General features: G+C 56.8%; 1 long non-coding RNA gene across 1 annotated transcript; it reads right to left on the bottom strand.

Annotated features, from left to right (window-relative positions):
• Positions 1-3,071: 3,071 nt before the first annotated feature.
• On the bottom strand, positions 3,072-10,752 carry LOC137309197 (uncharacterized). The gene is made up of 2 exons (XR_010959793.1): positions 10,115-10,752; positions 3,072-3,968 (listed from the first exon to the last, which is right to left on the bottom strand). It is a non-coding gene; the product is annotated as an uncharacterized lncRNA (long non-coding RNA).
• Between the last annotated feature and the right edge of the window lie 55 nt (positions 10,753-10,807).

The following is a 10,807-nucleotide window of genomic DNA, read 5'->3' as shown; positions in this document are numbered from 1 at the left end:
TTGATGGGACAGTGTAGAGGGAGCTTTACTCTGTATCTAACCCTGTACCTGCCCTGGGAGTGTTTGATGGACAGTGTAGAGGGAGCTTTACTCTGTATCTAACCCTGTACCTGCCCTGGGAGTGTTTGATGGGACAGTGTAGAGGGAGCTTTACTCTGTATCTAACCCTGTACCTGCTCTGGGAGTGTTTGACGGGACAGTGTAGAGGGAGCTTTACTCTGTATCTAACCCTGTACCTGCTCTGGGAGTGTTTGACGGGACAGTGTAGAGGGAGCTTTACTCTGTATCTAACCCTGTACCTGCCCCTGGGAGTGTTTGACGGGACAGTGTAGAGGGAGCTTTACTCTGTATCTAACCCTGTACCTGCCCCTGGAGTGTTTGATGGGACGGTGTAGAGGGAGCTTTACTCTGTATCTAACCCTGTACCTGCCCTGGGAGTGTTTGACGGGACAGTGTAGAGGGAGCTTTACTCTGTATCTAACCCTGTACCTGCCCTGGAGTGTTTGACGGGACAGTGGATTCACTATGAGTGCTCACCTTGATAGCATATGTTTTGGAAGTGAGTGAATCTCTCTTATCTATATATTTTAATATATATTAGCGACCTGGTCTTCAGTCTGGAGGGTATAGTTTCAAAGTTTGCAGACACAAAATGTAATAAACAGCGAGGAGGGGAGTAACAGACTTCAGGAGGACGGAGACAGACTGGGGAAAACGGGACAGACACACGGCCGATGGAATTTAACGCAGAGAAGTGTGAAGTGATTTATTTCAGTCGGAAGAACGAGGAGAGGCAATATAAACTAAAGGGTACAATTTTAAAGGGGGTGCAGGAACAGAGAGACCTGGGGGTGTGTGTACACAAATCTTTGAAGGTGGCAGGACAGGTTGAGAAGGCCGTTAATAAAGCATTCGGGGAGATCCTGGGCTTACCAGAGGACACATCTTTACGGTGATCGGTAAAAGAACCAGAGCGGGGGGGGGGGGGGGAGATGAGGAGAATCTTTTTACGCAGCGAGTTGTTCTGATCTGGAATTCGCTGCCTGAAAGGGCGGTGGGAGCAGATTCAATAATAACTTTCAAAAGGGAATTGGATAAATACTTGAAGGGAAAAATTTACAGGGCTACGGGGAAAGAGGGACGAATCGGACAGCTCTATCGAAGAGCCAGCACAGGCAGGATGGGCCGAATGGCCTCCTTCTGCGCTGTATCGCTCCGTCATAACGAAACTTCTGTGAATTGCCCCCCCTGCCCAGCAGCGAGCAGGCCCCCTGAGGTCCTGCAGCGAGCCCTCGTGAGAATGAGAGGCGGGAGAGCCCAGATGATGTGAGAATAATCTCTTTCACTTTGAATCGGAGTTTCCGTCCTCCTCGCAGTCCTCGGCCGGTGAACTCGGACAGCTGCAGTCTCCCTCCCCCCCTCGGCTCCATTCCCAGCCTGGTGTGTGGGCGTGTTACCCCGGGTTAGGGAGATGGGGAGGGAGTGGGGGTGAAACAGCCCCGGGGTTCCTGCTGCCGACCCCTGTCCGTTGACCCCTGGGTTAGGGAGGGAGGGGGTGAATCAGCCCCGGGTGTTCCTGCTCCCGACCCCTGTCCGTTGACCCCTGGGTTAGGGAGGGAGGGGGGTGAATCAGCCCCGGGGGTTCCTGCTCCCGACCCCTGTCCGGTGACCCCTGGGTTAGGGAGGGAGGGGGGTGAATCAGCCCCGGGGGTTCCTGCTCCCGACCCCTGTCCAGTGACCCCCTGGGTTAGGGATGAGGGGGTGAATCAGCCCCGGGGATCGTGCTCCCGATCCCTGTCTCGTGACCCCCTGGGTTAGGGATGAGGGGGTGAATCAGCCCCGGGGTTCCTGCTCCCGACCCCTGGGTTAGGGAAGAGGGGGTGAATCAGCCCCGGGGATCCTGCTCCCGATCCCTGTCTCGTGACCCCCTGGGTTAGGGATGAGGGGGTGAATCAGCCCCGGGGTTCCTGCTCCCGACCCCTGTCCAGTGACCCCCTGGGTTAGGGAGGTGGGGGATGAACCAGCTCGGGGCAGGGGACAGTCGAATCTTGAGAACAGCGTCCAACCGTGACTGTGACACCCCCCACGGTCGAACAGCTGGTCGACACTCGCCGTCTGGGGCTCACACGCGGAGGAAGGGGCTCGTTGGACGGCCCGTCATCCTCCCCACCGCGACAGTGAGTGCCCCTCGGGACCGACGGGGGTGGGGGGGATGGGGACAGAGAGCACCCTGATCGAATGTGCCTTGTAGGTGTTACACTGCGGGCAGCAGCGTAGGGGCACCGTCTGGGGAATTCTGTCGAGTCACCAAGGGACTTCCGCCCCGGGTGGGGCACCCCCTCCTACAGAAAGAATACCACCCTCACTTGATTGGAATGTGAGCCTCTCCCCCCCTCACATTGTTCAGAAACAGAATCCGAAACCTATTCCAGGAGGAGGGAGGGGACACGGTTTGTGTTTTGATTCGAGTCCAGATTCTCTCAGGCACCTGGGGTGACGACAGAGCGCCCTCCGCATTACCCTGACCGTGCACCCCCACTTTATACCCAGTGTCAGCATCGAACACTCCCGGGACAGGTACAATACGGAGCTCCCTCCGCGCCGCGATACGGAGCTCCCTCCGCGCCGCGATACGGAGCTCCCTCCGCGCCGCGATACGGAGCTCCCTCCGCGCCGCGATACGGAGCTCCCTCCGCGCCGCGATACGGAGCTCCCTCCGCGCCGCGATACGGAGCTCCCTCCGCGCCGCGATACGGAGCTCCCTCCGCGCCGCGATACGGAGCTCCCTCCGCGCCGCGATACGGAGCTCCCTCCGCGCCGCGATACGGAGCTCCCTCCGCGCCGCGATACGGAGCTCCCTCCGCGCCGCGATACGGAGCTCCCTCCGCGCCACGATACGGAGCTCCCTCCGCGCCACGATACAGAGCTCCCTCCGCGCCACGATACAGAGCTCCCTCCACACCACGATACAGAGCTCCCTCCGCACCACAATACAGAGCTCCCTCCACATTATCCTCCTCCCTGCTGTGGGGTTTGAGTCGAGTCGACAAGATTCGATGTGGAGTCGAGGCTCTTGTTCTCTCCGGGAACATTTTAATACTCCTGATTATGCAGAATATACACACACACACACACACAAATAGACACGGCGAGAGGCAGAGACCCACGCGAGCTAGCAACGGGCTCCTGGGCGAGGAGCAGGCAACGATTTCGTCCAGCCCGAAGGAGCGAGGCGGCCGGTTCCTTCACAGTCCTGCCAGGTCAGAGATCGATGAGCCCGCAGACACGAGGGAGAGAGAGAGAGAGAGAGAGAGGGGAGGGTTTCGAGCATCAGCGAGAGAGAGAGTCCCTGCATCCTCCGTCTGTTCGCTCACGAAACAGTGGGTGGGACGGGGGCTCTGATCACATCATCGAGAGCTCCTTCCCTCACCCCGCCGCAGATATCAACGGTCGAGCCCAGCGGGACATCCCCAACTTGCTTCCCTTTCCTGGAAAACCGTCAGCGGGCGAGAGACGCTCTCCTCTCTCCTCGATCATTCCTTCTGCTTTTGATGGTTCTTTAAATAAGATTCCAGAAGGCGGGAGGGAGGGGGCTTCAAGGGGAGGGAGGGAGGGAGGGAGGGGGCTTCAAGGGGGAGGGAGGGAGGGAGGGGGCTTCAAGGGGAGGGAGGGAGGGAGGGGGCTTCAAGGGGAGGGAGGGAGGGAGGGAGGGGGCTTCAAGGGGAGGGAGGGAGGGAGGGGGCTTCAAGGGGAGGGAGGGAGGGAGGGGGCTTCAAGGGGAGGGAGGGAGGGAGGGGGCTTCAAGGGGAGGGAGGGAGGGGGCTTCAAGGGGAGGGAGGGAGGGAGGGGGCTTCAAGGGGAGGAGGAGGGAGGGAGGGGGCTTCAAGGGGAGGGAGGGAGGGGGGCTTCAAGGGGAGGGAGGGAGAAATTAGTTGGATTTGGACCAGATCTTTCCACTTCCTCGTAGCCTGGAAGGAAACAAAAATAAAAATAACAGTCGGTCCGCAGTGGGAGGTGAATTCACTCTCTCCCCCCTCCTCACCTGACCCTCACCTCCCCGCCCCACACAGACGGCACTCTCTCTCTCTTCCCCCCCCCCTCCCCGTGGGTGTGTGGGGGCGTTGCCTCACGTGGCTCGACCCCCACCCCCCCAGCTCTCGGGATCCTCCTCCCCAGGGTGAGGTGGGGGGGGGGATATTCCAGGTTCCCGTCTCCAGGATCTCCCCGCCACGCCCACTGCCGATCGGCGGGAGGCTGTCGGCAGGCCGGGGGGGGGGTTCGACCGTCTCTCCGGGTCCACCAAACCTCGACCGCAGACCCCAGATTGAAATCCAGCCCCTCGGACCGAGGGAGGTGTGAGGAACAGGAGGAGGCCGTTCAGCCCCTCGAGCCTGTTACACAGGAACAGGAGGAGGACCGTTCAGCCCCTCGAGCCTGTTACACAGGAACAGGAGGAGTGCCCATTCAGGCCCCTCGAGCCTGTTACACAGGAACAGGAGTAGGCCCGTTCAGCCCCTCGAGCCTGTTACACAGGAACAGGAGGAGGCCCATTCAGCCCCTCGAGCCTGTTACCATAGGAACAGGAGGAGGCCCCATTCAGCCCCTCGAGCCTGTTACACAGGAACAGGAGGAGGCCCATTCAGCCCCTCGAGCCTGTTACACAGGAACAGGAGGAGGCCCATTCAGCCCCTCGACCCTGTTACACAGGAACAGGAGGAGGCCGTTCAGCCCCTCGAGCCTGTTACACAGGAACAGGAGGAGGCCCATTCAGCCCCTCGACCCTGTTACACAGGAACAGGAGGAGGCCCGTTCAGCCCCTCGAGCCTGTTACACAGGAACAGGAGGAGGCCCATTCAGCCCCCTCGAGCCTGTTACACAGGAACAGGAGGAGGCCCGTTCAGCCCCTCGAGCCTGTTACACAGGAACAGGAGGAGGCCCATTCAGCCCCCCTCGAGCCTGTTAACATAGAAAGGTTACAGCACAGAAGGAGGCCATCAGGCCCATTGAGTCCGTGCTAGCTCTATGCAAGAGCAATCCAGCTGGTCCCACTCCCTCGCCCCGTAACCCTGTGTATTTTCTCCTTTATATATATATATATATATATAATATATACATACATAAAGATACGAACAATGACAGACAGGACCAGACCCTCTGCTCCATCCAGCCTGTCCTCCACCCATTCTTTTACCTTGTGTTAAATACACTCCCCTCCCTGCACCGTGTGATCTCGTGGGCCAGGCAAAAACACAGTCAAAAACCCCGGGCAATTTGCGGGGGGGAAAAAATCTGGGGAATTCCTCTGCAGGCCCTTCACCGATCGAAACTAGTCCAGGGCATCACTCTGGCCCCGCCTCTTCTTTTTATTATTATTCGTTCATGGGCATCGCTGGGCGAGGCCGGCATTTATCGCCCATCCCTAATCGCCCCTTGAGAAGGTGGCGGTGAGCCGCCTTCTTGAACCGCTGCAGTCCGTGTGGTGACGGTTCTCCCACAGCGCTGTTAGGAAGGGAGTTCCAGGATTTGGACCCAGCGACGCTGAAGGAACAGGAGGAGGCCATTCAGCCCCTCGAGCCTGTTCTACATTCAATTAGATCACCGTTGATCTGTATCTTTACTTCATCTGCCCGCCATGGTTCTGTAACCCTTAACGCCTCGAGCCCGACAAAAACCGATCGGTCTCAGCACTGAAATTTTCAATCGACTCCCGGCCTCAAAAGCCCTTAGGGTGGGGGGGAAGAGAGTTCCAGATTCCCACTCCCCTTTGTGTGGAGAAACGCTTCCCGACATCACCCCTGAACGGCCAGGCTCTCATTTTAAGGTTCTGCCCACCCCCCCCCCCCCACTTCCCCCCTCCCCCAGTGTTCTGGACTCCTCCCCGCCAGAGAAAAGAGTTTCTCTCCATGCTCGAGTGGTTTGTTTACAGCACAGAAGGAGGCCATTCAGCCCATCCGGTCCGTGCTGGCTCTATGCAAGAGCAATATAGCTCCTCCCACTCCCGCTGCCCTGCACATTTTTTCCCCTTCAAGTGTTTATCAGTTCCCTTTTGAAGGCCATGACTGAATCTGCCTCCACCGCCCCCTCGGGCAGTGCATTCCAGATCCCGACCGCTCGCTGGGTAAAAAAGATTGTCCTCATGTCGCCTTTGGGTCTTTTACCAATCGCCTTAAATCCGCGTCCTCTGGTTCGCGACCCTTCCGCCGATGGGAGCAGCTTCTCTCCATCTGAACTCGATGTGGAGATGCCGGTGATGGACCGGGGTGGACAAATGTCAGGAGTCGCACGACGCCAGGTTATTGTCCCAACAGTTTTATTTGAAAATCACAAGCTTTCGGAGGCTTTGCTCCTTCGTCAGGTGAGTGTGCAGGGTTTCCATAACGGCACAGCGTATATAGTCAGAGAACAGTGCCTGGCGATTCCAGATAATCTTTCCAACTGCCCGGGTATCACACCTCGGCAGAGAGGCAATCACAGCAATCATAGGAGCGGAATGGTGTTCAGACAGGGGGAACATTACATCCCAGACTACTGAACACACAAACGGTCAGATCACAACGACAGAGAGAGAGAGAGGGAGAGAGAGAGAGAGAGACCCGAAGGCAGAGAGAGAGAGAGAGAGAGAGAGAGAGAGAGACCCGAAAGGCAGAGAGAGAGAGACCCGAAGGCAGAGAGAGAGAGAGAGACCCGAAAGGCAGAGAGAGAGAGAGAGAGAGAGACCCGAAAGGCAGAGAGAGAGAGAGAGAGAGAGAGAGAGAGAGAGACCCGAAAGGCAGAGAGAGAGAGAGAGAGACCCGAAAGCAGAGAGAGAGAGAGAGAGAGAGACCCGAAAGGCAGAGAGAGAGAGAGAGAGAGAGACCCGAAAGGCAGAGAGAGAGAGAGAGAGAGAGAGACCCGAAAGGCAGAGAGAGAGAGAGAGAGAGAGAGAGAGAGACCCGAAAGGCAGAGAGAGAGAGAGAGAGAGAGAGAGAGACCCGAAAGGCAGAGAGAGAGAGAGAGAGAGAGAGAGAGACCCGAAAGGCAGAGAGAGAGAGAGAGAGAGAGAGAGAGACCGAAAGGCAGAGAGAGAGAGAGAGAGAGAGAGAGACCCGAAAGGCAGAGAGAGAGAGAGAGAGAGAGAGAGAGACCCGAAAGGCAGAGAGAGAGAGAGAGAGAGAGAGAGACCCGAAAGGCAGAGAGAGAGAGAGAGAGAGAGAGAGAGACCCGAAGGCAGAGAGAGAGAGAGAGAGAGAGAGAGACCCGAAAGGCAGAGAGAGAGAGAGAGACCCGAAAGGCAGAGAGAGAGAGAGAGACCCGAAAGGCAGAGAGAGAGAGAGAGAGAGAGAGAGACCCGAAAGCAGAGAGAGAGAGACCCGAAAGGCAGAGAGAGAGAGAGAGACCCGAAAGGCAGAGAGAGGAGAGAGAGAGACCGAAAGGCAGAGAGAGAGAGAGAGAGAGAGAGACCCGAAAGGCAGAGAGAGAGAGAGAGACCCGAAAGGCAGAGAGAGAGAGAGAGAGACCCGAAAGGCAGAGAGAGGGAGAGAGAGAGCCGAAAGGCAGAGAGAGGGAGAGAGAGAGACCCGAAAGGCAGAGAGAGGGAGAGAGAGAGAGAGACCCGAAAGGCAGAGAGAGAGAGAGACCCGAAAGGCAGAGAGAGAGAGAGAGACCCGAAAGGCAGAGAGAGAGAGAGAGACCCGAAAGGCAGAGAGAGAGAGAGAGAGGGACCCGAAAGGCAGAGAGAGAGAGAGACCCGAAAGGCAGAGAGAGAGAGAGAGACCCGAAAGGCAGAGAGAGAGAGAGAGAGAGAGAGACCCGAAAGGCAGAGAGAGAGAGAGAGACCCGAAAGGCAGAGAGAGGAAGAGAGAGAGACCCGAAAGGCAGAGAGAGAGACCGAAAGGCAGAGAGAGGAAGAGAGAGAGACCCGAAAGGCAGAGAGAGAGACCCGAAAGGCAGAGAGAGAGAGAGAGAGAGAGACCGAAAGGCAGAGAGAGAGAGAGAGAGACCCGAAAGGCAGAGAGAGGGAGAGAGAGAGCCGAAAGGCAGAGAGAGGGAGAGAGAGAGACCCGAAAGGCAGAGAGAGGGAGAGAGAGAGAGAGACCCGAAAGGCAGAGAGAGAGAGAGACCCGAAAGGCAGAGAGAGAGAGAGAGACCCGAAAGGCAGAGAGAGAGAGAGACCCGAAAGGCAGAGAGAGAGAGAGAGAGACCCGAAAGGCAGAGAGAGAGAGAGAGACCCGAAAGGCAGAGAGAGAGAGAGAGAGAGAGAGAGAGACCCGAAAGGCAGAGAGAGAGAGAGAGAGAGACCCGAAAGGCAGAGAGAGAGAGAGAGAGACCCGAAAGGCAGAGAGAGAGAGAGAGAGAGAGACCCGAAAGGCAGAGAGAGAGAGAGAGAGAGACCCGAAAGGCAGAGAGAGAGAGAGAGACCCGAAAGGCAGAGAGAGAGAGAGAGACCCGAAAGGCAGAGAGAGAGAGAGAGGGACCCGAAAGGCAGAGAGAGAGAGAGAGACCCCGAAAGGCAGAGAGAGAGAGAGAGAGAGAGAGACCCGAAAGGCAGAGAGAGAGAGAGAGAGAGAGACCCGAAAGGCAGAGAGAGAGAGAGAGAGAGAGAGACCCGAAAGGCAGAGAGAGAGAGAGAGAGAGAGAGACCCGAAAGGCAGAGAGAGAGAGAGAGAGAGACCCGAAAGGCAGAGAGAGAGAGAGAGAGAGAGAGAGACCCGAAAGGCAGAGAGAGAGAGAGAGAGAGAGAGAGACCCGAAAGGCAGAGAGAGAGAGAGAGAGAGAGAGACCCGAAAGGCAGAGAGAGAGAGAGAGAGAGAGAGACCCGAAAGGCAGAGAGAGAGAGAGAGAGAGAGAGAGAGACCCGAAAGGCAGAGAGAGAGAGAGAGAGAGAGAGAGACCCGAAAGGCAGAGAGAGAGAGAGAGAGAGAGAGAGACCCGAAAGGCAGAGAGAGAGAGAGAGAGAGAGAGAGACCCGAAAGGCAGAGAGAGAGAGAGAGAGAGAGAGAGACCCGAAAGGCAGAGAGAGAGAGAGAGAGAGAGAGACCCGAAAGGCAGAGAGCAGAGAGAGAGAGAGAGAGACCCGAAAGGCAGAGAGAGAGAGAGAGAGAGAGACCCGAAAGGCAGAGAGAGAGAAGAGAGAGAGAGAGAGAGACCCGAAAGGCAGAGAGAGAGAGAGAGAGAGAGAGAGACCCGAAAGGCAGAGAGAGAGAGAGAGAGAGAGAGAGACCCGAAAGGCAGAGAGAGAGAGAGAGAGAGAGAGAGAGAGACCCGAAAGGCAGAGAGAGAGAGAGAGAGAGACCCGAAAGGCAGAGAGAGAGAGAGAGAGAGAGAGACCCGAAAGGCAGAGAGAGAGAGAGACCCGAAAGGCAGAGAGAGAGAGAGAGGGACCCGAAAGGCAGAGAGAGAGAGAGACCCGAAAGGCAGAGAGAGAGAGAGAGAGACCGAAAGGCAGAGAGAGAGAGAGAGAGAGACCCGAAAGGCAGAGAGAGAGAGAGAGACCCGAAAGGCAGAGAGAGAGAGAGAGAGAGACCCGAAAGGCAGAGAGAGAGAGAGAGAGACCCGAAGGCAGAGAGAGAGAGAGAGAGAGAGAGACCCGAAAGGCAGAGAGAGAGAGAGAGAGAGAGAGACCCGAAAGGCAGAGAGAGAGAGAGAGACCGAAAGGCAGAGAGAGAGAGAGAGAGAGAGACCCGAAAGGCAGAGAGAGAGAGACCCGAAAGGCAGAGAGAGAGAGAGAGAGAGAGAGAAAACGACCAGTTGTATTAAAAACAGATAACTTTTTTTTCCCCGCTGGTGGGGTTACACATAGCGTGATCACCTGGCATTGTTCTCTGACTATATATGCTGTGCCTTTATGGAAACCCTGCACTCACCTGGAGAAGGAGGAAGGCTCCGAAAGCTTGCGATTTCAAATAAAACTGGACTATAACCTGGTGTTGTACGACTCCTCACATTTATCTAAACCCCTTATGATTTCGAACGCCTCGATCAAATCTCCCCCGCGACCTTCTCTGCTCAGAGGAGAACAAACCCAGCTTCTCCAGTCTCTTCCCTCACCCCTGGGACCATTTCCAGTAAATCTCCACCCTCTCCGAGGCCCTTCACATCTTTCCAATCTGCCCGATCAATGAATCGTCTTGAACACCTTCACTGGATCGCTCCTCAATCGTCTATACTCGAGGGAACGCTCGTCTCTGCAAACTGTCCCGGATGAGAGGGCTGTCTTCTGAGGAGAGCTCGAGTGGAATGGGCCTGCACTCTCCGGAGTCTGGAAGAATGAGAGGTGATCTCACTGAAACACAGAAGATTCTGACAGGCTGGACGCTGAGAGGCTGTTTCCCCTCTGGCTGGAGAGTCGAGAACGAGGGGGCGTAGTCTCGGGATAAGGGGGGTCGGCCATCCTAGACTGAGACGAGGGGGAATTTCTTCACTCGGAGGGTGGTGAATCTTTGGAATTCTCTCCCCCAGAGGGCTGCGGATGCCGAGTCGTCGAGTACATTCAAGGCTGAGATCGATCAGATTTTTGGACTCGAGGGGGGAAATCAAGGGATCGGGCGGGAAAGTGGAGCTGAGGTCGAAGATCAGCCATGATAGGAGCGAACGGCGGAGCAGGCCCGAGTGGCCCTCTCCTGCTCCTGTCTCTCACGTTCCTACGTCCTCGCAATTTAGGTGTCGCTCGGGAGTATCTGGGCTGCATCCACCTATCTCGAGGGCCGCTCGATCCTTCCGAAGGTGCGATTTCAGGAACGGAACACGGTTACTCCAGACGGGGTCCTACCAGAGATTTGTACAACCGAAGAGTACTTCCTCCCCTTATGAATTCCAGCCCCCTTGAGAA

Source organism: Heptranchias perlo, unplaced genomic scaffold, assembly GCF_035084215.1.
Source record: "Heptranchias perlo isolate sHepPer1 unplaced genomic scaffold, sHepPer1.hap1 HAP1_SCAFFOLD_1530, whole genome shotgun sequence".
In the NCBI taxonomy this organism is placed as follows: Eukaryota; Metazoa; Chordata; class Chondrichthyes; order Hexanchiformes; family Hexanchidae; genus Heptranchias; species Heptranchias perlo.
This window is presented reverse-complemented; position numbering and strand designations above follow the sequence as displayed.